The sequence below is a fragment of the Dendrobates tinctorius genome, unplaced genomic scaffold, assembly GCF_039654945.1.
Source record: "Dendrobates tinctorius isolate UK_male_01 unplaced genomic scaffold, ASM3965494v1 ptg000071l, whole genome shotgun sequence".
NCBI classification, from domain to species: domain Eukaryota; kingdom Metazoa; phylum Chordata; class Amphibia; order Anura; family Dendrobatidae; genus Dendrobates; species Dendrobates tinctorius.
In genome coordinates this window covers 14768523-14792560 of record NW_027361739.1, presented here as the reverse complement: position 1 = coordinate 14792560, position 24038 = coordinate 14768523, and the positions used below count along the sequence as shown (strand labels likewise).

The 24038-nt window shown below is 52.4% G+C and overlaps 1 protein-coding gene across 4 annotated transcripts in view; it reads right to left on the bottom strand.

The window, feature by feature from the left end:
• The window catches only part of PKIG (cAMP-dependent protein kinase inhibitor gamma), a 125878-nt gene extending 117712 nt beyond the window's left edge, over positions 1–8166 (bottom strand). For 2 of the 4 annotated variants that reach the window (XM_073582434.1, XM_073582433.1), the window contains exon 1: positions 7976–8163. The gene's annotated coding sequence lies outside the window, so the exon portion shown is untranslated. Of the gene's footprint in view, positions 1–7975 lie in introns of all 4 variants that reach the window. The other 2 variants (XM_073582436.1, XM_073582437.1) reach the window with 2 other exon arrangements.
• Positions 8167–24038: the final 15872 nt, after the last annotated feature.

Sequence of the window (24038 nt, the reverse complement as noted above, 5' to 3'; positions counted from 1 at the left end):
ATTTATGCTGGAAATCATTTGTGATCTTAAAATATGTAACGGGGAAGTATTAATGAGTATATAGAGACATAAAGCTCACTCTATTGTGCAGAGTAATATGTCCCTTCTATTAATGGTGCCATGGTGTCTGGTGCCACCGCCAGGCTTTGGTGCCGAAAGCGATTGCCACTCTACAATGCAAAACTTACCATCCAGGCCTCCATCTGATTATGTTCCGTTACTTTAAAAGTCCACGGATCCGACATAATGTCTAATTACCTGCTGTCAAAAAGGGCAGTGGCTACAATGAGAACAGGCATGGCCTCTAGGAACATCACATGTCTGCAACTTGGTGTGAGCTTACGCCAGGAGGATGCTGGGAAATTTTCCGGATTCCATTAGCCATGGATTCAGCTGCCTGTCATCAGGAGCGGTTAATTCTATAGATCACCGAGCACAAGAGGATGGGAAATACTGTCTGTATGGAAGAGGATTCCACAAGGAAAAGAGTCATTGACTGCAAAATGTGGAAGCTAAAGCCTTGGCCCCAGTGGGGAAGACACACATCACACGCAACAGCAGCATATTCTGGCCACAACCGAGACATGTCCCCATTTACCTCTATATTGGTCCCAGCAACATCTCATCCCCCGTCCTATATGCAGGTCCCGGCAGCGGCCTGTCCTATATGTGGGTCCCGGCAGCGGCCTTTCCCCCCCCCATCCTATACAGGGGTCCCAGCAGTGCCCTGTGCCTATATTGGGGTCCCACCAGCAGCGCCCAGTCCCCCTATCCAACATAGGGGTCCCAGCAGCAGCCTGTCCCCTATCCTATATAAGGGGCCCAGCAGCACCCTGTCCCACTACTATATATACTGTAGGGGTCCCAGCAGCAGCCTGTCCCCCATCCTATATAAGGGGCCCAGCAGCACCCTGTCCCACTACTCTATATACTGTAGGGGTCCCAGCAGCGCCCTGCCCCCCTAGGCTATATACTGTAGGGGTCCCAGCAGCGCCCTGCCCCCCTACTCTATATACTGTAGGGGTCCCAGCAGCGCCCTGCCCCCCCACTCTATATACTGTAGGGGTCCCAGCAGCGCCCTGACCTATATAGAGGTCCCAGCAGAAGAGCCCTGTTCCCCTATCCTATATATGGGTCCCAGCAGCGCCCTGCCCCCCTACTCTATATACTGTAGGGGTCCCAGCAGCGCCCTGCCCCCCCCTATCCTATATAGGGGTCCCAGCAGCGCCCTGACCTATATAGAGGTCCCAGCAGAAGCGCCCTGTTCCCCTATCCTACATATGGGTCCCAGCAGCGCCCGTCCCCCCTAGCCTATATAATAGAGATAACTGTGCACTGTCCCCCTTGCTGAGGCAGTAGTCACAGCAGTAGCCTGTCCCCTCATTCATCTATAACGACCATATTGATGCCTCGTCTTCCCTTCCTCTATAGCAGGGATGTCAAACTCAAATACACAGAAGGCCAAAATTAAACACTTTGACGAAGTCGCGGGCCAAACTTCATATTTATTAAAAACAGTGTCTAGAATTGAGGAAGGTTTTCCTTATCAAATATATAACAATGAAGTTGAAGGAGTTGTTCCACAAAGTACATTTTAATTACTAGATCTTAAAATAAAATATTGGAATAATATAATATGTTATGTAAGACGTAAAAAGCACATGGCCCAATGGCCTAATTTATATATGTAATAACAAAGGATAAAAACCTTGAAAAATACAGATAATAGAGTATGATCCATACACAGCATGATACCCCCACATGCACAGTATGATGACCCTACTGTCCCCCCCTCAATCCCCCCGAAAAAGTATGGTGACCCCATCACAGTATGATTACCCAACTGTAATATTTCAATGTGAAGCGAAAAAAAGAAGAAATATGCAGCACTCACCGATATAGCTGAAAAACTGTGCGTCTTTATTTCACATAAATTCCATGAATAGATGTGTGGACATGCAGGACGTTAGAGGAATGCTAGAGAGGGAGGTGCCGGACAACGGCCGTTTTGCGATTACTCGCTTATTCCCCTAGCATTCCTCTAACGTCCTGCATGTCCACACATCTATTCATGGAATTTATGTGAAATAAAGACACACAGTTTTTCAGCTATATCGATGAGTGCTGCATATTTCTTCTTTTTTCGCTTCACATTGAAATATTCATGTTTTTTTCATGCAAGCACCTCCATTTTTTGACTGAATCATATGCCGCAATACTTCAGATAAATAGCTCCGTCTGGTAATGTGGTGATTTGTGTGCCCTAGTATGCCGTTCATCTGTTTGCTCTTTGCTGGGATTACCCAACTGTAATCTCCACACAGCATAATGGCCACAAAAAGTGCTCTTTACAGTATCATGGACCCTGCATAGCGTTCCATATAATATAACGGGCCCCACATTAAAATAAAAAAAAAAAAAATATATAATATATATATATATATATATATATATATATATATATATATATATATATATATACATACACACATACACTCACCTCTGCCGTTCCCCTGCTGTTTGAATCTCTTCATGGAATCTTTAGATCCTCTGCACACCTCAGTACAGTGGGCGAGTTGTAATGGCATCATCTCACCCGCTATGATGACACATCAGACACAGGGGAGAATTGACGGCAGAGGGAGCATCAGTTAACGCTCCCTCCTCCATCATTGCTTTCAACTGTATCGGCAATATAATTGAAATGCAATACAGTGCCTTACCCACTACCTCCCCCCCATAGTGGTCATAGCAATGCCTTACCCACCCCTTCCCCCCATAGTAGTCACAGCAGTGCCTTACCCACCCCTTCCCCCCCTTTGTGGTCACATCAGTGCCTTACCCACCCCTTCCCCCCCATAGTGGTCACATCAGTGCCTTACCCACCCCTTCCCCCCCATAGTGGTCACATCAGTTCCTTACCCACCCCTTCCCCCCCATAGTGGTCACATCAGTTCCTTACCCACCCCTTCCCCCCCATAGTGGTCACATCAGTTCCTTACCCACCCCTTCCCCCCCCATAGTGGTCACATCAGTTCCTTACCCACCCCTTCCCCCCCCATAGTGGTCACATCAGTTCCTTACCCACCCCTTCCCCCCCCATAGTGGTCACATCAGTTCCTTACCCACCCCTTCCCCCCCCATAGTGGTCACATCAGTTCCTTACCCACCCCTTCCCCCCCCATAGTGGTCACATCAGTTCCTTACCCACCCCTTCCCCCCCCATAGTGGTCACATCAGTTCCTTACCCACCCCTTCCCCCCCCATAGTGGTCACATCAGTTCCTTACACACCCCTCCCCCCCCCCATAGTGGTCACAGCAGTTCCTTACCTCCTTACCCACCCCTTCCCCCCTCCATAGTGGTCACAGCAGTTCCTTACCCACCCCTTCCCCCCTCCATAGTGGTCACAGCAGTTCCTTACCCACCCCTTCCCCCCTCCATAGTGGTCACAGCAGTTCCTTACCCACCCCTTCCCCCCTCCATAGTGGTCACAGCAGTTCCTTACCCACCCCTTCCCCCCCATAGTGGTCACATTTCCTTACCCACCCCTTCCCCCCCATAGTGGTCACATCAGTGCCTTACCCACCCCTTCCCCCCATAGTGGTCACATCAGTGCCTTACCCACCCCTTCCCCCCCCATAGTGGTCACATCAGTGCCTTACCCACCCCTTCCCCCCATAGTGGTCATAGCAGTGCCTTACCCACTCCTCCCCCCCCCCATAGTGGTCACAGCAGTTCCTTACACACCCCTCCCCCCCCCATAGTGGTCACAGCAGTTCCTTACCTCCTTACCCACCCCTTCCCCCCTCCATAGTGGTCACAGCAGTTCCTTACCCACCCCTTCCCCCCTCCATAGTGGTCACAGCAGTTCCTTACCCACCCCTTCCCCCCTCCATAGTGGTCACAGCAGTTCCTTACCCACCCCTTCCCCCCTCCATGGTGGTCACAGCAGTTCCTTACCCACCCCTTCCCCCCTCCATGGTGGTCACAGCAGTTCCTTACCCACCCCTACCCCCCCTCCATAGTGGTCACAGCAGTTCGTTACCCACCCCTTCCCCCCCTCCATAGTGGTCACAGCAGTTCGTTACCCACCCCTTCCCCCCCCCTCCATAGTGGTCACAGCAGTTCCTAACCCACCCCTTCCCCCACAGTGGTCACAGCAGTTCCTTACCCACCCCTACCCCCCCATAGTGGTCACAGCAGTGCTTTACCCACCCCTTCCTCCCCATAGTGGTCACATCAGTGCCTTTCCCCCCCCCCCTAGTGGTTACATCAGTGCCTCCTCCCCCTAACCCCCATAGTGGTCACATCAGTGCATTAACCAACCCCATCCCCCATAGTGGACACAACAGTGTCTTACCCACTCCTTCCGCATCCCTATATTGGTCACATCAGTGTCTTGCCCACCCCTTTCCCCCCCCCCATAGTGGTCACATCAGTGCTTTGGCCACCTCTCCCCCCACAGTGGTCAAAGAATTGCTTTACCCACCCCTTTCCCCCCCATAGTGGTCACATCAGTGCTTTGGCCACCCCTCCCCCCATAGTGGTCACAGCATTGCTTTACCCACCCCTTTCCCCCCCATAGTGGTCACAGCATTGCTTTACCCACCCCTTTCCTCCCCATAGTGGTCACAGCAGTACTTTACCCCCCTCCCCCCCCCATAGTGGTCACAGCAGTGCCTGACCCACCCCTTTCCCCCCCCATAGAGGTCACAGCAGTACTTTACCCACCCCTTTCCCACCCCCCCCCCCATAGGGTGCACATCACTGCCTTACTGACCCCTTTCCCCACCCACCATTGTGGTCACAGCAGTGCCTTGCCCACCCCTTTTCCCCACAGTGGTCACAGCAGTGCCTTGCCTACCCCTTTTCCCCACAGTGGTCACAGCAGTGTCTTGCCTACCCCTTTTCCCCACAGTGGTCACAGCAGTGTCTTGCCTACCCCTTTTCCCCCACAGTGGTCACAGCAGTGCCTTGCCCACCTCCTCTCCCCACAGAGGTCACAGCATTGCCTTACTCACCCCTTTCCCTCACAGTGGTCACAGCATTGCCATGCCCACCCCTTCTCCCCATAGTGGTCACAGCAATGTCTTACCCACTCCCTCTCCCCACAGTGGTCACAGCAGTGACTTGCCCACCTCTTTCCCCCAGTGATCACAGCAGTGCATTACACACCCCTTTTCCACACAGTGGTCACAGCAGTGCCAAGCCCACCCCTTCTCCCCATAGTGGTCACAGCAATGTCTTACCCACCCCCTCTCCCCACAGTGGTCACAGCAGTGACTTGCCCACCTCTTTCCCCCAGTGATCACAGCAGTGCATTACACACCCCTTTCCCCCCCATAGAGGTCACAGCAGTGCCTTACCCAACCCTTTCCCCCCCATAGTGGTCACAGCAGTGCCATACCCATCCCTTTCCCCCCCATAATGGTCACAGCAGTGCCTTACCCACCCCTCCCCCCCCATAGTGGTCACAGCAGTGCCTTTCCCACCCCCTCTACCCACAGTGGTCACAGCAGTGCCTTACCCACCCCCTCTACCCACAGTGGTCACAGCAGTGCCTTACCCCTTTCCCTCACAGTGGTCACAGCAGTGCATAACCCCTTTCCCTCACAGTGGTCACAGCAGTGCCTTACCCCTTTCCCTCACAGTGGTCACAGCAGTGCCTTACCCCTTTCCCTCACAGTGGTCACAGCAGTGCCTTACCCCTTTCCCTCACAGTGGTCACAGCAGTGCCTTACCCCTTTCCCTCACAGTGGTCACAGCAGTGCCTTACCCCTTTCCCTCACAGTGGTCACAGCAGTGCCTTACCCCTTTCCCTCACAGTGGTCACAGCAGTGCCTTACCCACCCCTTCCCCCCATAGTGATCACAGCAGTGCCTTACCCACCCCTTCCCCCCATAGTGGTCACAGCAGTGCCTTACCCACTCCTTCCCCCCATAGTGGTCACAGCAGTGCCTTACCCACCCCCTCTCCCCACAGTGGTCACAGCAGTGCCATACCCACCCCCTCTCCCCACAGTGGTCACAGCAGTGCCTTACCCACCCCCTCTCCCCCATAGTGGTCACAGCAGTGCCTTACCCACTCCTTCTCCCCAAAGTGGTCACAGCAGTGCCTTACCCACCCCTTCCCCCCCATACTGGTCACAGCAGTGCCTTACCCACCCCCTCTCCCCACAATGGTCACAGCAGTGCCTTACCCACCCCTTCCCCCCCATACTGGTCACAGCAGTGCCTTACCCACCCCCTCTCCCCACAGTGGTCACAGCAGTGCCTTACCCACCCCCTCTCCCCACAATGGTCACAGCAGTGCCTTACCCACCCCTTCCCCCCCATACTGGTCACAGCAGTGCCTTACCCACCCCCTCTCCCCATACTGGTCACAGCATTGCCTTACCCACCCCTTCTCCCCATAGTGGTCACAGCAGTGCCATACCCACCCCCTCTCCCCACAGTGGTCACAGCAGTGCCATACCCACCCCCTCTCCCCACAGTGGTCACAGCAGTGCCATACCCACCCCCTCTCCCCACAGTGGTCACAGCAGTGCCATACCCACCCCCTCTCCCCACAGTGGTCACAGCAGTGCCTTACCTACTCCTTCTCCCCAAAGTGGTCACAGCAGTGCCTTACCCACCCCTTCCCCCCCATACTGGTCACAGCAGTGCCTTACCCACCCCCTCTCCCCACAATGGTCACAGCAGTGCCTTACCCACCCCTTCCCCCCCATACTGGTCACAGCAGTGCCTTACCCACCCCCTCTCCCCACAGTGGTCACAGCAGTGCCTTACCCACCCCTTCCCCCCCATACTGGTCACAGCAGTGCCTTGCCCACCCCTTCCCCCCCATACTGGTCACAGCAGTGCCTTGCCCACCCCTTCCCCCCCATACTGGTCACAGCAGTGCCTTGCCCACCCCTTCCCCCCCATACTGGTCACAGCAGTGCCTTGCCCACCCCTTCCCCCCCATACTGGTCACAGCAGTGCCTTGCCCACCCCTTCCCCCCCATACTGGTCACAGCAGTGCCTTGCCCACCCCTTCCCCCCCATACTGGTCACAGCAGTGCCTTGCCCACCCCTTCCCCCCCATACTGGTCACAGCAGTGCCTTGCCCACCCCTTCCCCCCCATACTGGTCACAGCAGTGCCTTGCCCACCCCTTCCCCCCCATACTGGTCACAGCAGTGCCTTGCCCACCCCTTCCCCCCCATACTGGTCACAGCAGTGCCTTGCCCACCCCTTCCCCCCCATACTGGTCACAGCAGTGCCTTGCCCACCCCTTCCCCCCCATACTGGTCACAGCAGTGCCTTGCCCACCCCTTCCCCCCCCATACTGGTCACAGCAGTGCCTTGCCCACTCCTTTCCCCCACATTGGCCATCGCAGCAGAATCGTGTCCCCTTTTCCGCCATAGAGGTAGCCATGAAGCTACTCAATTGGGGATTGGCACAACACTGATCAATAAGAGCTGAATCTGACCGCCCATCTCACATCATCACCCTCGCCTCGGTCAGATGTGAACACTCGGATCTGTAATACTCAGAGACCCAGACTGCAGGATCACCAATCGTACAAGAAATCCACCTGAACCTCTGCACCCTTCATAAATCTAAGAATCACAATCTGCATCCACCACAAACGGTTCATAAAAATGTAAAAAAATCCACATCCAAACCCCAAAATAGTATTATGGGCTGTGGCCACCTGTGTGGACCAGGGCAGGAGGGGGATGGGGCCATAGATATTGGTGTTGCAGTCATACCGGACAACAAATGGTTAAGTTCACGACTAGATTACTAATCGCATCCGTAGTGACTTAATGAGACACAACCGGGAAGACAACGGAAAGATCAATGAGTGACAGCAGCTGAGGAGATGCCTGTCAGGTACATGGGGAAGCCTGGCGCCTCCATCACGCCGACTGACAGAGTCACATGATCAGCGGGGACATACAGCATGCCCGGGACACAGCCTCCTACCTCTCCCCGCAGAGCCCGGCTCCGGACTGATGGCGGTCTGGGCGCAGACTGAGCTGCTGCTCAGCTTAACGCGTTACCATAGCAGCGGCGAGACAGCTACAGGCCGCAGCCAGGGACAAACTTCTCCCTCCGCGCAGGAGATAGTGAGGCTGCCAAACAGGTGCTCAGGGCCGGCCCAGGTATGGTCACATGACTACGGCGGGGGAGGAGCCTGAGCTGCTGGGGGCTGCACCTGTCCACCCCACTATTAGACATGCAAAAACTAAACAATATCCCTCCCCTGCCATCAGCATCTGACGGGGCGTCACTTGTACCGCTGCAGCCAATCATTGACCTCTGAGTATAGAGGAGCGGCACCGTTTTTTTAGGGTTCTTTTTTTTACCCCCTTGGGTTGTAGCGAACAATTTGATTAACCCCTTCACTCCGCTTTATTGATACCAACTGATCTGGGGAACAAGTGACGTTTATTGTATTTTATTAGGGAGGAGACCGAAAAAACGCCATCTCGGTGTTTGAAAGTCCACCCCCCCCCCCCCCCCGCTACATTTATCATACGGGTTAATTAATTTTAGGTTTCGATAGATCAGACTTTAACAGATATGTTTTTTTTGGAGGAGAAGAAAATAATCCAAATTTGAATATATTTTTTAATCTTTATATTTTGTTTCAACTTTTTTTTAACATTTCCCTTTATTTTGTAGCCCCCTGGGGGGGCATGAGCCTGCGATTCTTTGACCACTTGTTCTATACTCTTCAGTATATGGTGTATATGATGTCTCCTATGGTGCCCAGTCTGCTGATGGGCTTTACAGGAGTACCAAGATGGCAGTCATGAAGGCCTTCAGCAGACCCCTGGCTGGAATGGTAATCAAGAGATTACCGGTGGGGTCTAAATGGTTAAACAATGGCGAGGTCGGGGCTTCTCTCGGAGACTTGGCTCTAGATAAGGACAGAAAGCTTTTGTTTGGAATGTCCCCGATGTGCTAATGGAAGCCGGCCGGATGGCAAAAAATAATCTGTGGAATTTTGGGTTTTGTGATGTCCCTCTGTATTGAAATGTAACCATTAAAACCTCTTGGGATCCCCTGTACCAGGCCGCGGCAAGGACGTAATAATAGTTAACGTGTTCTTTTTAGAGGGTACGTCCATTGTGACTAACACCCACCAATCATTACAGTACGGGGGGGCCACATCCATCTAGAAAATCTCCAGGTCTCAAATCTCCTCAAAAACTTGGCATTTCCACTCAGTTTCTGCTCCGAAAACTCAGCAAAAAATGCCCATAGCCTAAGTATCCCACTACCCCTACCCTAATCGAAATGACTTAAAGGGGTTGTGTCTCTAAGAAGGCAAAGCAGTGGTCACCTGATTGTCATTGATCCTGATTCTCTCCACCAGCAATCTAACTGGGTGTTACATTATGGCTATATTGGTGTTCCCCAAATCATACGTTATCCCTTATCCACTGATGATGTCTGGGGGTCTGATCATTGGGATCCCTAGCAAGTCCAAGAACAAGGCTCTGAAATGGTGAGATTGAATTGAGTGGAGGTGCGCATGCTCGACCTCCCCCCACCACCCCGTCCATTCACTATCTATGGGTCCGCAGGAGAAAGCTGGGTACATGTAAATGTATTAGAGGCCTACCATGAGCCCCTCAGCTCCATACAAGGCAGGGGCGCTGATAGGGGAGAACATGCGATTTTGGAAAACCTCTGTAATGCCCAGAGGGGCGGGATCTACCCCCTCGATGATACAAATCAGAATAAGCCCCTTTCACCAACTGGTGATCAGATGATCCCTACAGATCCGGATACCGTAACTGCTATACAGTTATTGCTTGGAAAGTTTCCCTTTTTGGGGTGACCATCACTACATGTAGGGGACACTTACACAATAGGTAGAAGGTACGAGCAGGGGACACGTTGTGGATAAGTGGGTCCATAAAGACGACTTTGAGAGCTGGCCGGTCCTCGGAGCAGATTTTAGTAGGAGATGTAGCCGCTGGAATTCCTCTGGACACAGATCTGCTATTGTCTACTGACAAGGCCTCTTTCTTAGCTGAGTCATTTTTCACTTTCTTTGGCAGAGATAAAGCACATGTAATATTATTACTCGCTCCTGCACATATGGGAGAATTGGAAGCAGAAGCCCCCCGGCTGACGAGTGTTGTGGGATAGGGAGAGGTTTTATATAGGACCGCTCATCCCAGATGGACAACTGGTGGGGCAGGGATCTAATGGAATTCCCACACGTGTTAACCATGGGGTCGCGATGTATAATGTCACTTCAGATTCTAAAACGAGTCGCGTCCTAGAAAAATACTCCATTGACACTTAAAGGGGTCTCCCCCTTTCAGCATTCGGTACACCATAGGCGTGTCCGGTTAAAAATAAGAGAACTAGACAGCAGTCACCTTCCTCAGGTCTCTGGATCTGAGGTCAAGCATGGGCACCTCCACTCCATGCAGAGCGGAGCACTGCAGAGCCACTGTCTCGGGATCGTAGCGGGTCCCAGCGATCAGAAAACTATAGGGATAAATTCAGTTGCAGGAATAACCCTTTAAAGGGGTTACCCACAAAATAAAAACCATTATGTCCCCATAGGATAGATGATAAATCTGTGACTGCTCAGGGTTCAGATGGGATGAATTTTCTCTGCTGTATGCAGATCTTCCCATAGAACAAGGGGGAAATGAGCAACAAAGTAAGTATTCTGTGGAAATCCATCCACGTACAGTACAGTATATTGGGTGGCACATTGTTGCAGAATCCACTCCAAAAATCTGCCGCATTGTATTGTATCATGCGCCAGAGATGGGGGTCTGATTACTAGGTATATGATTTTTGGTATTCATGCAGAATGCGGCAAGTGCTGCATGTGTATTTATTTGTATCTACAAGTGTTTGACCTTGCAATATGGTATTGTATATGTAGCCTCACATAGGACTGCATGTAATATATTATCCACAGGCTGCCATCTAGTGACGATTTATCATAAATGCATCTGGACAAATGACTGAAAGAAGAAATGATCAGATGGGAGAATATCTGAATACCAGCAGAAATCCTGACACATTCAGTAAAATATTGGATCTGAGATGGATGTGTCTGTAGGTGACATCCATGGGAGGTATATGTCAGAATATCCCCGCAGTGCATACCTCTGGCAGACCGCACAAAGAGCTGTGTGAAAGCAAAAGCTGACTATAGACGTAAAAATGAAGTATCCTGCTTAAGGGTCTGTTCATATTTTGGTTATTTTTTCATTACTACCATTGTAAAAAAAGCTGGACTGTGCCCCTGTGTGTAGGATAGAGTAACACCTATGTGCCTTCGACAGCACTCAGAAGTCACCTTTGTGCCTTCGTCAGCACTCAAATGCCACATTTATGCCTTCAACAGCACTCAGATGCCACCTATGTGCCATCGTCAGCGCTCAGATGCCACCTATGTGCCTTCGACAGCACTCAGATGCCACCTATGTGCCATCGTCAGCGCTCAGATGCCACCTAGGTGCCTTTGACAGCACTCAGATTACACCTGCGTGCCTTCGACAGCTCTCAGAAGCCACCTATGTGCCTTCGTGAGCACTCAGATGCCACCTATGTGACTTCGACAGCACTCAGATGCCACCTATGTGCCTTCGACAGCACTCAGATGCCACCTTTGTGCCTTCGTGAGCACGCAGATGCCATATTTATGCCTTCAACAGCACTCAGATACCACCTTTGTGCCTTTGTCAGCACTCAAATGCCACATTTATGCCTTCATCAGCACTCAGATGCCACTTATGGGCCTTTGACAGCACTCATATCACCTATGGGCCTTTGACAGCACTCAAACGCCGCCTATGTGCCTTCGACCGCACTCAGATGCCACCTATGTGCCTTCAACAGCACTCAGATGCCACCTATGTGCCTTCAACCACACTCAGATGCCACCTATGTGACTTTGACAGCACTCAGCTGCCACCTATGTGCCTTCGACAGCACACATATGCCACCTTTGTGCCTTCGTCAGCACTCAAATGCCACATTTATGCCTTCAACAGCACTCAGATGCCACCTATGTGCCTTCAACAGCACTCAGATGCCACCTTTGTGCCATCGTAAGCACTGAGATGCCACCTATTTGCCTTCAACAGCACTCAGATGCCACCTATGTGCCTTTGACAGCACTCAGATGCCACCTTTGTGCCTTCTTAAGCACTCAGATGCCACCTTTATGCCTTCAACAGCACTCAAATGCCACCTTTTTGCCTTCGACAGCACTCAGGTGCCACCTTTATGTTTTCAACGGTACTCAAATGCCACTTATGGGCCTTTATCAGCTCTCAGATGCCACTTATGGGCCTTCGACAGCACTCATATCACCTATGGGCCTTTGACAGTACTTAGGTGCCACCTATGTGCCTTCGACAGCACTCAGATGCCACCTATGTGCCTTCGACAGCACTCAGATGCCACCTATGTGACTTCGACAGCACTCAGATGCCACCTTTGTGCCTTCGTGAGCACTCAGATGCCACATTTATGCCTTCAACAGCACTCAGATACCACCTATTTGCCTTTGACAGTACTAAGATGCAACCTTTGTGCCTTCGTCAGCACTCAAATGCCACATTTATGCCTTCATCAGCACTCAGATGCCACTTATGGGCCTTTGACAGCACTCATATCACCTATGGGCCTTCGACAGCACTCAGATGCCACCTATGTGCCTTCGACAGCACTCAGATGCCACCTTTATGTTTTCAACAGCACTCAAATGCCACTTATGGGCCTTCATCAGCACTCAGATGCCACTTATGGGCCTTCGACAGCACTCATATCACCTATGGGCTTTGACAGTACTTAGATGCCACCTATGTGCCTTCGACAGCACTCAGATGCCACCTATGTGCCTACGGCCACACTCAGATGCCACCTATGTGACTTCGACAGCTTTCAGCTGCCACTTTGTGCCTTCGACAGCACTCAGATGCCACCTTTGTGCCTTCGTCAGCACTCAAATGCCACATTTATGCCTTCAACAGCACTCAGATGCCACCTATGTGCCATCGTCAGCGCTCAGATGCCACCTATGTGCCTTCGACAGCACTCAGATGCCACCTATGTGCCATCGTCAGCTCTCAGATGCCACCTAGGTGCCTTTGACAGCACTCAGATGCCACCTACGTGCCTTCAACAGCTCTCAGAAGCCACCTATGTGCCTTCATAAGCACTCAGATGCTATCTATGTGACTTCGACAGCACTCAGATGCCACCTATGTGCCTTCGACAGCACTCAGATGCCACCTTTGTACCTTCGTGAGCACGCAGATGCCACATTTATGCCTTCAACAGCACTCAGATGCCACCTTTGTGCCTTTGTCAGCACTCAAATGCCACATTTATGCCTTCATCAGCACTCAGAGGCCTTTGACAGCACTCAAATGCCACCTATGTGCCTTCGACAGCACTCAGATGCCACCTATGTGCCTTCAACCACACTCAGATGCCACCTATGTGACTTTGACAGCACTCAGCTGCCACCTAAGTGCCTTTGACAGCACACATTGCCACTTTTGTGCCTTTGTAAGCACTCAGATGCCACCTATTTGCCTTCAACAGAACTCAGATGCCACCTATGTGCCTTTGACAGCACTCAGATGCCACCTTTGTGCCTTCGTAAGCACTCAGATGCCACCTTTATGCCTTCAACAGCACTCAAATGCCACCTTTTTGCCTTCGACAGCACTCAGATGCCACCTTTATGTTTTCAACGGTACTCAAATGCCACTTATGGGCCTTCATCAGCTCTCAGATGCCACTTATGGGCCTTCAACAGCACTCATCTCACCTACGGGCCTTTGACAGTACTTAGATGCCACCTATGTGCCTTTGACAGCATTCAGATGCCACCTATGTGCCTTCGACAGCACTCAGATGCCACCCATGTGACATCGACAGCACTCAGATGCCACCTTTGTGCCTTCATGAGCACTCAGATGCCACATTTATGCCTTCAACAGCACTCAGATGCCACCTATTTGCCTTTGACAGTACTCAGATGTAACCTTTGTGCCTTCGTCAGCACTCAAATGCCACATTTTGTTATGGACGGCGGAACGCACCAAATATAAATAATAGTAGGTGCGTTCGCCGCCCGGGGTCCACCGTGCAGTAGGTGACAAGACCGCTGCTGGACAATGGCAGATGCACCTAGTAGGTGCGGTACTGCGCTCGGGTTAACGTCACCCGAACGCTAAAGCAAAGGCGCGGGCCCTGTTAGCGTCACAGAGGCCTGCATGTGGCGTCACAGCCGCGAACACCAATAGCTGCTGTTACTACAGCGCAGTGGCAGATAAAGCCGCAAGCGTCGGCGCCGAGGACCGGGCGCCGACGGACGCTAGTGTAGGCGTGGAGCAAGTGGCTTGTAGCTTGCCACAACCCTGGAGCTGACTATACACACTCAGTCACCACTCGTAATATCAGAGGGTAGGGGTTTCATAATGAGTCAGACACCAGTCCATGCATCCATCACCATACACACACAGAATAATATGCTACACTAGCGCATGGCCGAGCCGCCATGCGGGCTTTTTATAGCCATGCGCTTCCGGGACCTTCCAGTACTTTGGGAAGGACCAATCAGATCCGACATAGGACCTGCACAAGTGACCCCTGCTCTCCACTGAGAGGACAAGTTGCGGGCATGCCTAGTAGCACGGCACGAGGACTTAGCCTCTGGAGCAGTTCCCTGCAAAGCAGGTTGCGCTACCATTGCTGCACCAGAGGTGGCAGCAACATCCAGTCTCACATAACGAGTCTGAGGGGAATGCCTGGCTCGCCGTGATTGCTGAGCAGGAGTCTGAGCGGTTGGAGGAAAATGAGAGACCACAGGATGTCTGGCTCTGGATTCCCGCTGTGCAGTGCCAGGAATCCGACACCTAACATTACCCGCCTCACTGCGCCCAAAGGCTGCGATCAGGAGCGGTGCATGAATGTTTTCCACCGGGTCCGAGCCTCGGGCCCATGACCCTTCCAGTCCACCAAATAAAACTTTTTTGCCACGGACAAACCTGCGCCCCACGATGGCGTTAACCTCAAACTCATCAGACGATAAGTCTGATGACCCGGCAGATGACTCAGAAAACCGGACCATGTGAACTGGTTTGAGGAGGGACACATGGAACACGTCCGAAATGGCCAAATGTGGAGGGAGAGCCAGGCGGTAGACCACCGAGCTAAGTCGCTCGAGGACCTTGAATGGTCCAATGTATCGCGGTGCGAACTTGGGAGACTCGACCCGCAGTTTAATGTTTCGGGTGGAGAGCCATACCATGTCGCCAGGGGAGAAGCTTGGCGCGGGCCGCCGATGCGTGTCGGAGGACGCCCTCATCCTTTCTTTAGATGCTCGGATAGCATCCTGAGTGCGATCCCAAATGACCCGGGCCTCCACTGCCCAGTCTGCCACCCTGGAGTCGGTGGAGGACACTGGCATCGGGACAGGGACGCGTGGATGTTGACCATAGTTTAGGAGAAAGGGCATCTGACCAGTGGAATCAGCCACCGCATTGTTTAGGGCAAATTCAGCCCAAGGTAGCAAGGATGCCCAGTCATCCTGCCTGGCAGAGACAAAATGCCGTAAATAGGTGGCCAAGGTCTGATTGGCTCTCTCGACCAAGCCATTCGTCTCGGGGTATTAAGCGGAGGATAGATTTAGCTCGATGCTGAGTAAACTGCAGAGCTCCCTCCAAAACCGAGCCGCAAACTGGGGACTGCGGTCACTCACGATTTTGTCCGGCATGCCATGTAAACGGAATACGTGCTTAATGAACAAGGTGGCCAGACCTCGAGCGGAAGGCAGGCGTGCGAGTGGCACCAGATGCACCATTTTGGAAAAATGGTCGGTGACCACCCAGATGACCGTACTGCCACCAGACTTGGGCAGGCCAACTATGAAATCCATGCCAACCATCTCCCAAGGTCTATCCGCCACTGGCAGGGGAAACAACAGCCCCGCCGACCTCTGTCTAGAGGGTCTGTTCCGAGCACACGAAACACATGCTTGCACGTATTCCTTGACATCTCGAGCCATATTTGGCCACCAATATGACCTTGCCAGGAGTTCGGTGGTCCGTTTAGTACCAAAATGGCCACCCACCCTGGAGGCATGTGCCCAGGCGAGGACCTCCGGCCGTAGCTGAGGAGGCACCAAGGTCTTGCCCGGTTGTACCGACTCGAGAGCAACTGGAGCCACGGTCGTAAAACTCTCCGGCGGGAGAATTAACCAAGGCTCAGCTTCTCCTTCCTCTGCTGAGACCACTGAACGTGAGAGACCATCCGCACGGACGTTCTTCTCTTCAGAGAGGTAGTGGAGGGTGAAGCGGAATCGGGAAAAGAAGAGTGACCACTTGGCCTGACGGGAATTCAGGCGTTGGGCCGTCTGTAGATAGACCAGGTTTTTATGGTCCGTATATACCTGAAAGGGAAACCGGGCTACCTCCAGGAGATGTCTCCACTCAGAAAAAGCCAACTTCATGGCCAGCAGCTCCCTGTCGCCGATGGAGTAATTTTTCTCCGCCGGTGAGAAGGTCTTGGAATAGAAGAAGCAGGGATGCTTCCGACCTTGAGCATCCTTTTGATAAAGGACTGCTCCTGCACCGACGGAAGAAGCGTCTACCTCAAGGATAAACGGCTTATCCACATCGGGACGATGTAATATGGGAGCGCCAGCAAAATGTGATTTTATAGCCGAGAAGGCCTTGGAGACCTGTTCTGACCAAGCATTGGGGTTAGCTCCTTTCTTGGTGAGAGCAACCAAAGGAGCCACCAGTGTGGAAAAGTGTGGTATGAACTGGCGGTAGTAATTCACGAACCCCAAAAAGCGCTGCACCGCTTTGAGGGAATGGGGTTCCTGCCAGTCCATTACCACTTGTAGTTTGGCAGGATCCATGGCCAGTCCCTGGGCCGAGATGATATAGCCCAGGAACGGCAAGGAGTCCTGCTCAAACTGGCACTTCTCCAGCTTGGCAAATAGTGAGTTCGCCCGCAGACGGTCGAAGACCCTGCAGACGTCTCTCCGGTGGGTGGTCAAATCTGGCGAAAAGATGAGTATGTCATCCAGGTAGACCACCACCGAGGTAGAGAGCATGTCGCGGAAGACGTCATTGACAAAATCTTGGAATACAGCTGGCGCATTGCAAAGGCCAAAGGGCATAACCAGGTATTCATAATGGCCATTCCTGGTATTAAAAGCTGTCTTCCATTCGTCTCCTTCGCGAATGCGGATCAGGTTGTATGCACCCCGCAGATCTAATTTAGTAAAGATCCGGGCCCCCCGCAACCTGTCAAATAACTCCGAGATCAATGGTAGGGGATATTTGTTTTTAACCGTCATAGCATTGAGACCTCGGTAGTCAATGCAGGGGCGTAACTCTCCGTTCTTCTGTACGAAGAAGAACCCTGCACCAGCCGGTGACACAGATTTTCTGATGAAACCCCTAGCCAGGTTCTCCCGGATATATTGGGACATAGCCTCCATCTCAGGGAGTGATAACGGGTAAACACAGCCTCGGGGAGGCTCTGTGCCTGGAAGGAGATCAATCGGGCAATCATAGGAACGGTGCGGCGGGAGCGTCTCCGCGGACTTCTTAGAGAAGACGTCCGCGTACTGGTGGTAGGGTTTGGGGAGCGCGGAGAGATCCGCAGGCACTTCAGTGGAAGCAACCTGAACGCTGCCCCTCAGGCACCTTCCCTCACAGTCCTTGCCCCAGCCCAGTATCCTCCCCGAAGCCCAGTCAATATGAGGGGAGTGGCAACGAAGCCAGGGAACTCCGAGGAGCACCTGATCGATGCCATTGGGCATAATAAGCAGGGACAGAGTCTCCTGATGTGAGGGTGAAATAGAGAGTCCGAGTGGGGCTGTCTGATGGGTCACCTGAGACGGTAACGGTGCCCCATTTACCACCCTAATGGTCAGAGGTTGGGAGAGTAACACCAGAGGGATAGCGTGTCTCTGGGCAAAAGTCGAGGACATAAAGTTCCCCTCGGCCCCAGAATCCAGGGTGACCTCTGCCTCCCAGGTGGAGGACCCACTATCTAAAGTACCCCGGAACACCGGTTTGGGTGAAAAGGGTCCCACCTTGGATTGACCACCACCTACGGCCACTGAACGTGGTCGTCTTTTCGGCCGCTGAGGGCATGTGCCAGCCGAGTGGCCAAACTGTCGGCACTGATAACAGCGCACAGAACTTTGCATCGGACGCGACTTAGTGCCGGTGCGAGACACCTCCATAGGCTCAGAGGAAGGGAGCTCCTGTGCGGGATATATCAGCGGCTCGGTAAAGGTGGGAGCCAAATTAACCCTACGTCTGGATTGCGCTCGTTCCAACCCGCGCTCCGTGAAGCGGAGATCAATGCGGGTGGAAACGGCGATCAACTCCTCCAGACTTGTGGGAATTTCCCTAGTAGCTAGAGCATTTTTTACGTGCTCAGCCAGGCCTCTCCAAAACACCGGGACCAACACTTTGTCCGGCCACTCTAACTCGGAGGCCAGTGTCCGAAACCGGACAGCATGATGGCTAACCGAAAGTGACCCTTGTGTTAAGGATAACAGTTGGAGGGCCGTATCGTGTGTGACCCATGGTCCCAAGAAGACTTGCTTCAGAGCCGCGAGGAACTGAGCAGCTCCCTGTACCACGGGATCATCACGTTCCCACAATGGCGTGGCCCACTGTAATGCCCGGCCAGACAACAGGGAGACAATAAATCCCACCTTAGCCCGCTCTGTAGGAAACCGTGCAGCCAGCAACTCCAGCTGAATGGAGCACTGACTAACGAATCCCCTACAGGAGGCACTATCACCCGAAAACTTATCGGGGAGCGGGAGGCGAGACATTGTCGGCAAGGGCCAAAGTGTGGGCACACGTGAGACAGCCTCAGCGACTGTCTGAGCAGCAGCTAGCACAGCATTCGCAACTGAGTTGGTGCTCTCAATAGCCGCCAACCTGCTCTCCAGCTGCCGAATGTAGCGCTGCAGCTGCTGCACGTCTGCCATTGCCAGCCAGATCCTGGCGCTAGTGTAATGGTATGGACAGCGGAACGCACCAAATATAAATAATAGTAGGTGCGTTCGCCGCCCGGGGTCCACCATGCGGTAGATGACAAGACCGCTGCTGGACAATGGCAGATGCACCTAGTAGGTGCGGTACTGCGCTCGGGTTAACGTCACCCGAACGCTAAAGCAAAGGCGCGGGCCCTGTTAGCGTCACAGAGGCCTGCGTGTGGCGTCACAGCCGCGAACACCAATAGCTGCTGTTACTACAGCGCAGCGGCAGATAAAGGACCGGGCGCCGACGGACGCTAGTGTAGGCGTGGAGCAAGTGGCTTGTATCTTGCCACAACCCTGGAGCTGACTATACACACTCAGTCACCACTCGTAATATCAGAGGGTAGGGGTTTCATAATGAGTCAGACACCAGTCCATGCATCCATCACCATACACACACAGAATAATATGCTACACTAGCGCATGGCCGAGCCGCCATGCGGGCTTTTTATAGCCATGCGCTTCCGGGACCTTCCAGTACTTTGGGAAGGACCAATCAGATCTGACATAGGACCTGCACAAGTGACCCCTGCTCTCCACTGAGAGGACAAGTTGCGGGCATGCCCAGTAGCACGGCACGAGGACTTAGCCTCTGGAGCAGTTCCCTGTAAAGCAGGTTGCGCTACCATTGCTGCACCAGAGGTAGCAGCAACATCCAGTCTCACATAACGAGTCTGAGGGGAATGCCTGGCTCGCCGTGATTGCTGAGCAGGAGTCTGAGCGGTCGGAGGAGAATGAGAGACTGCAGGATGTCTGGCTCTGGATTCCCGCTGTGCAGTGCCAGGAATCCGACGCCTAACACATTTATGCCTTCATCAGCACTCAGATGCCACTTATGGGCCTTTGACAGCACTCAAATGCCACCTATGTGCCTTCGACAGCACTCAGATGCCACCTATGTGACTTTGACAGCACTCAGCTGAAACCTATGTGCCTTCGACAGCAAACAGATGCCACCTTTGTGCTTTCGTCAGCACTCAGATGCCACCTATGTACCTTTGACAGCACTCAGATGCCACCTTTGTGCCTTCGTAAGCACTCAAATGCCACCTATGTGCCTTTGACAGCACTCAGGTGCCATCGTCAGCACTCTGATGCCACCTAGGTGCCTTCGACAGCACTTAGATGCCACCGACGTGCCTTCAACAGCACTCAGATGCCACCAACAGTATGTGTCTGCGAAAGCACTCAGAAGCCAGCTATGCGCCTTTGTGAGCACTCAGATCCCACCTATGTGACTTCAACAGCACTCAGATGCCACCTTTGTGCCTTCGTCTGCACTCAGATGCCACTTATGGGCCTTTGACAGCACTCAGATGTCACCTATGAGTCTTTGACAGCACTCAGATGACACCTATGTGCCTTCGGTAGCACTCAGATGCCACCTATGTGCCTTCGACCGCACTCAGATGCCACCTATGTGACTTCGACAGCACTCAGATGCCACCTATGTGCCTTCGACAGCACTCAGATGCCGCCTATGTGCCTTTGACAGCACTCAGATGCCACCTATGTGCCTTAGACCGCACTCAGATGCCACCTATGTGCCTTCGACAGTACTCAGATGCCACTGTGATGGTGTGATATGCTATGTGGATATCATTTTATGTATATTTCTATTTCACTGGTTTTCATAGTGTTTTTCTTGTTGCCTTGTATGTCTACAGCCTGACTGTATCTATGTCTCTTGATGACCCCCTGTAGTTCCTTAATTCCCAAGGCTCCTTTGTCTCCTCTGGGAGGCCTGAAAACTGCCCCAACCTGTCTGACTACCCCTGGACATAAGGAGGGGGCTGGGGAGGACAGGGGCTGGACAAGTCAGTTCCTGTGTGGAGAGCATTGTGTGAACACAGCATGTCAGAGAGAAAGGACTTTTTATCCTCTGTCTGCTGAATTATTGGATTCTCATCTCCCTGGACATTTTATCCGGTTACTGAACTGCATTCGTGTTCTGGACTATTGTATCCTCAGTGTGGTGGATTGTTTATGGACCTTTTAGTTTTGCCTATAATAAAGGTCTTGGGATTGATCACACTTCCCTCTCTCTGTTGATTGTGTGGTATCAGAGAAGGACCTCGTGACAACTGGTGGCAGCGGTGGGATCAACGGAGTGTAACCCCAACGATCTGGGAGCCTGTACGGATCACCCGGATAGAGTTTAAGCCATTTGATGAGGCTTCCGAAGATGTGGAAGGGTTCTTCAAGGGGTGCCCCATTCTGACTGGATGCGTTTGTTAGTGGGACTCCTGAACGGAAGCATGGCGGAGGCCTACCGAACCATTGACGCACAGCGGAATCGGGATTATAACATTGCAAAGTGGACTATCCTGGATTACCATGCTATCACCCCAGACTCATATAGGGCCAAGTTCCGAGACCTCCCATGCAACACGGGTATCGTTTAGGATGTATGCACATAAGATGTCCTAGGCATGTCGGAGATGGCTGGAAGCAGAAAACGCCTTTAATGTGGAAGATGTTATACAGGCGTTCCTTACAGAACAATTTCTTGCCTAGTGCCCCGCAGAGGTACGGGAATGGGTCCTGGAGCGCACACCGTGTACCGTGGATAGAGCTGCAGCCCTGGCAGATGAAGCCGTTACTATCCGGCCACAAGGGAGGAGGCTTCTGGACAATGAATCACGGCCTGTCCTGCGCCCCGTCCCCCTCCGATTATATCTGCCCTTCCACGTAGTCGCAAGCCAATGACAATCACGCCTCAAAATCCTAGGCCCCAACAGTTCTGTCCATGACCTGGTGGTATCACAGTGAGGAGATGTTATGGGTGTGGGCAACCTGGACATTTGCAGTCTGGCTATCCCTCAAGGTTTCGGAGGGAGCCCCACACAGCCCCACCTCGTCCAGTGCATCTTCCACACTCCATCCTGCCTGAAGAAGAGCTACCACCACCCTCATCAGAGTGGACCACCGACCACGGCACCATAGATACCCCTCCTGGTGTGTAGGAACTCCGGCCTTGGTCCTTTAGCTATCCAGAGCAACGGCAACGCCACCTGCAGGACGTCTTAATTGATGGATATAAAGTGTCAGGATTTAGAGATACGGGGGCATTCCTGACTATCGCTGACCCCCGTGTGGTTCGACCCGAGGCAATTTACCAGGGTCCGGGAATTCCCATTGTCTTGGCGGGGGGTGCCCGCAAATATATACAGTGAGCTTCTGTGCGTTTGGATTATGGTTGTGGAGAAAAACTGTGTTGGATTGGGGTTATGGGAGGACTTTCTGCAGATATCCTCATTGGGAATGACATTGGGGAGTTACAGTGCCAATTTGTGAGAGCAGTCACCCGACTGCAGGCCCTTCAAGCACTATATCATCCGGACCTCACCGGGGAGCAACCACCACGAACCGCATCAGAGTTGGTAAGCGATACGTTCGCTGCTACTACATTGGGAGAGTCTTGGGACAGAGAGGAGTTTAGGAGAGAAATAGAGGGTGACACTACCTTAGCAGCCCTTAGGCGAAAGGCAGAAACTGGGCACATGGGAGATAATGGGGATGGCTTCACTCGAGAAAACAGACTATATTATCGTGTAACAAAGGTCAAGGACCAGGGCAACCCTGACGCAACGACCAGGCAACTCATTGTCCCTCAGAAATACAGGGCACAGATACTCCAACTGGCCCATGACATCCCCTTGGCTGGGCATCAAGGGAGGAAAAGGACTGAAAAGAGACTCACCCAAAGTTTTTACTGGCCTGGCATCTCGCAGTCGGTAACCCATTATTGCCGCACCTGCGATGTGTGCCAGGGAATGCGGCATCCAGGAGCTCGACATAAGGTACCCCTGCAATCCCTGCCCATAATTGAAGAACCATTTCAACGTGTAGCTGTCGACATCATAGGTGCTCTGGCCCACCCCAGCCAGTCTGGGAAAAAATATATCCTGACCGTGGTGGACTATGCCACTAGGTATCCTGAAGCTGTGACCCTTTCCAGTATTACAGCAGTAAAGGTAGCCGAGGCCCTTGTTACCATCTTTACCCGGGTAGGGTTTCCTAGTGAAATATTATCGGATCAAGGCACTCAGTTCATGTCAGATCTGGTCCAGTCCCTATGGCATACCTGTGGTGTTTGAGCCATCCGCACCACCCCATACCACCCGCAGACCAACAGACTATGTGAAAGCTTTAATGGAACCCTAAAAAATATGCTGAGGGCTTTATTTGACATTGAAAAAGACTGGGAAAAGTACCTGCCACATCTCCTCTTCGCCTATCGGGAGGTTCCCCAAGAGTCCACAGGGTTCTCTCCCTTCGAACTACTGTTTAGCCGGAAGGTCCGTGGGCCTCTCACTCTTCTGAAAGAACATTTGGAGGGAGATATCTCAGACACCAGAATGCCCATCATTCCCTTTGTTCTAGAGTTCAGAGACCGTCTCGCCCAGCTAGCTACCTTGGCTAAAGAACATCAGTGGATGGCCCAGTCCAGACAAAAAACCTGGTATGACCGTAATGCCAGGACCCGGGAATTTATGGAAGGACAACAAGTGCTCATGATTACTGCTTCCCCTGCCAACAAGCTTCAAGCAGTATGGGAAGGCCCTTATCAGGTTGTCAAGAAAATTAAAGACACTAACTATATTATTGCCCTGGACTCTAGTGGTCAACGACAGAAAACCTTCCACATTAACATGCTGAAAGACTACCATGAATGATCTCTGCCTGTACTAGCTGTCTGCCACCCCCCTAGTGATACCGCCAGCGACGAGTATCTCCCCGATCTCCTTCAGGTTGCCCAAGCGGGAGGATCACTTTAACAAGTGCCCCTGGGCTCCCATTTATCGGATATACAAAAGGACGATTGTTATGATTGAGTCACCGTGGGAGGCAAAAACAGAAATGCTAGCTAAGTCCAGAAAACCAGAGAGGTTGGCAGCTATCGGATTGCAGACCCCTGATCCTATCACAACAACTAACAGTAGCCGTGGGGGGTTCCTACGA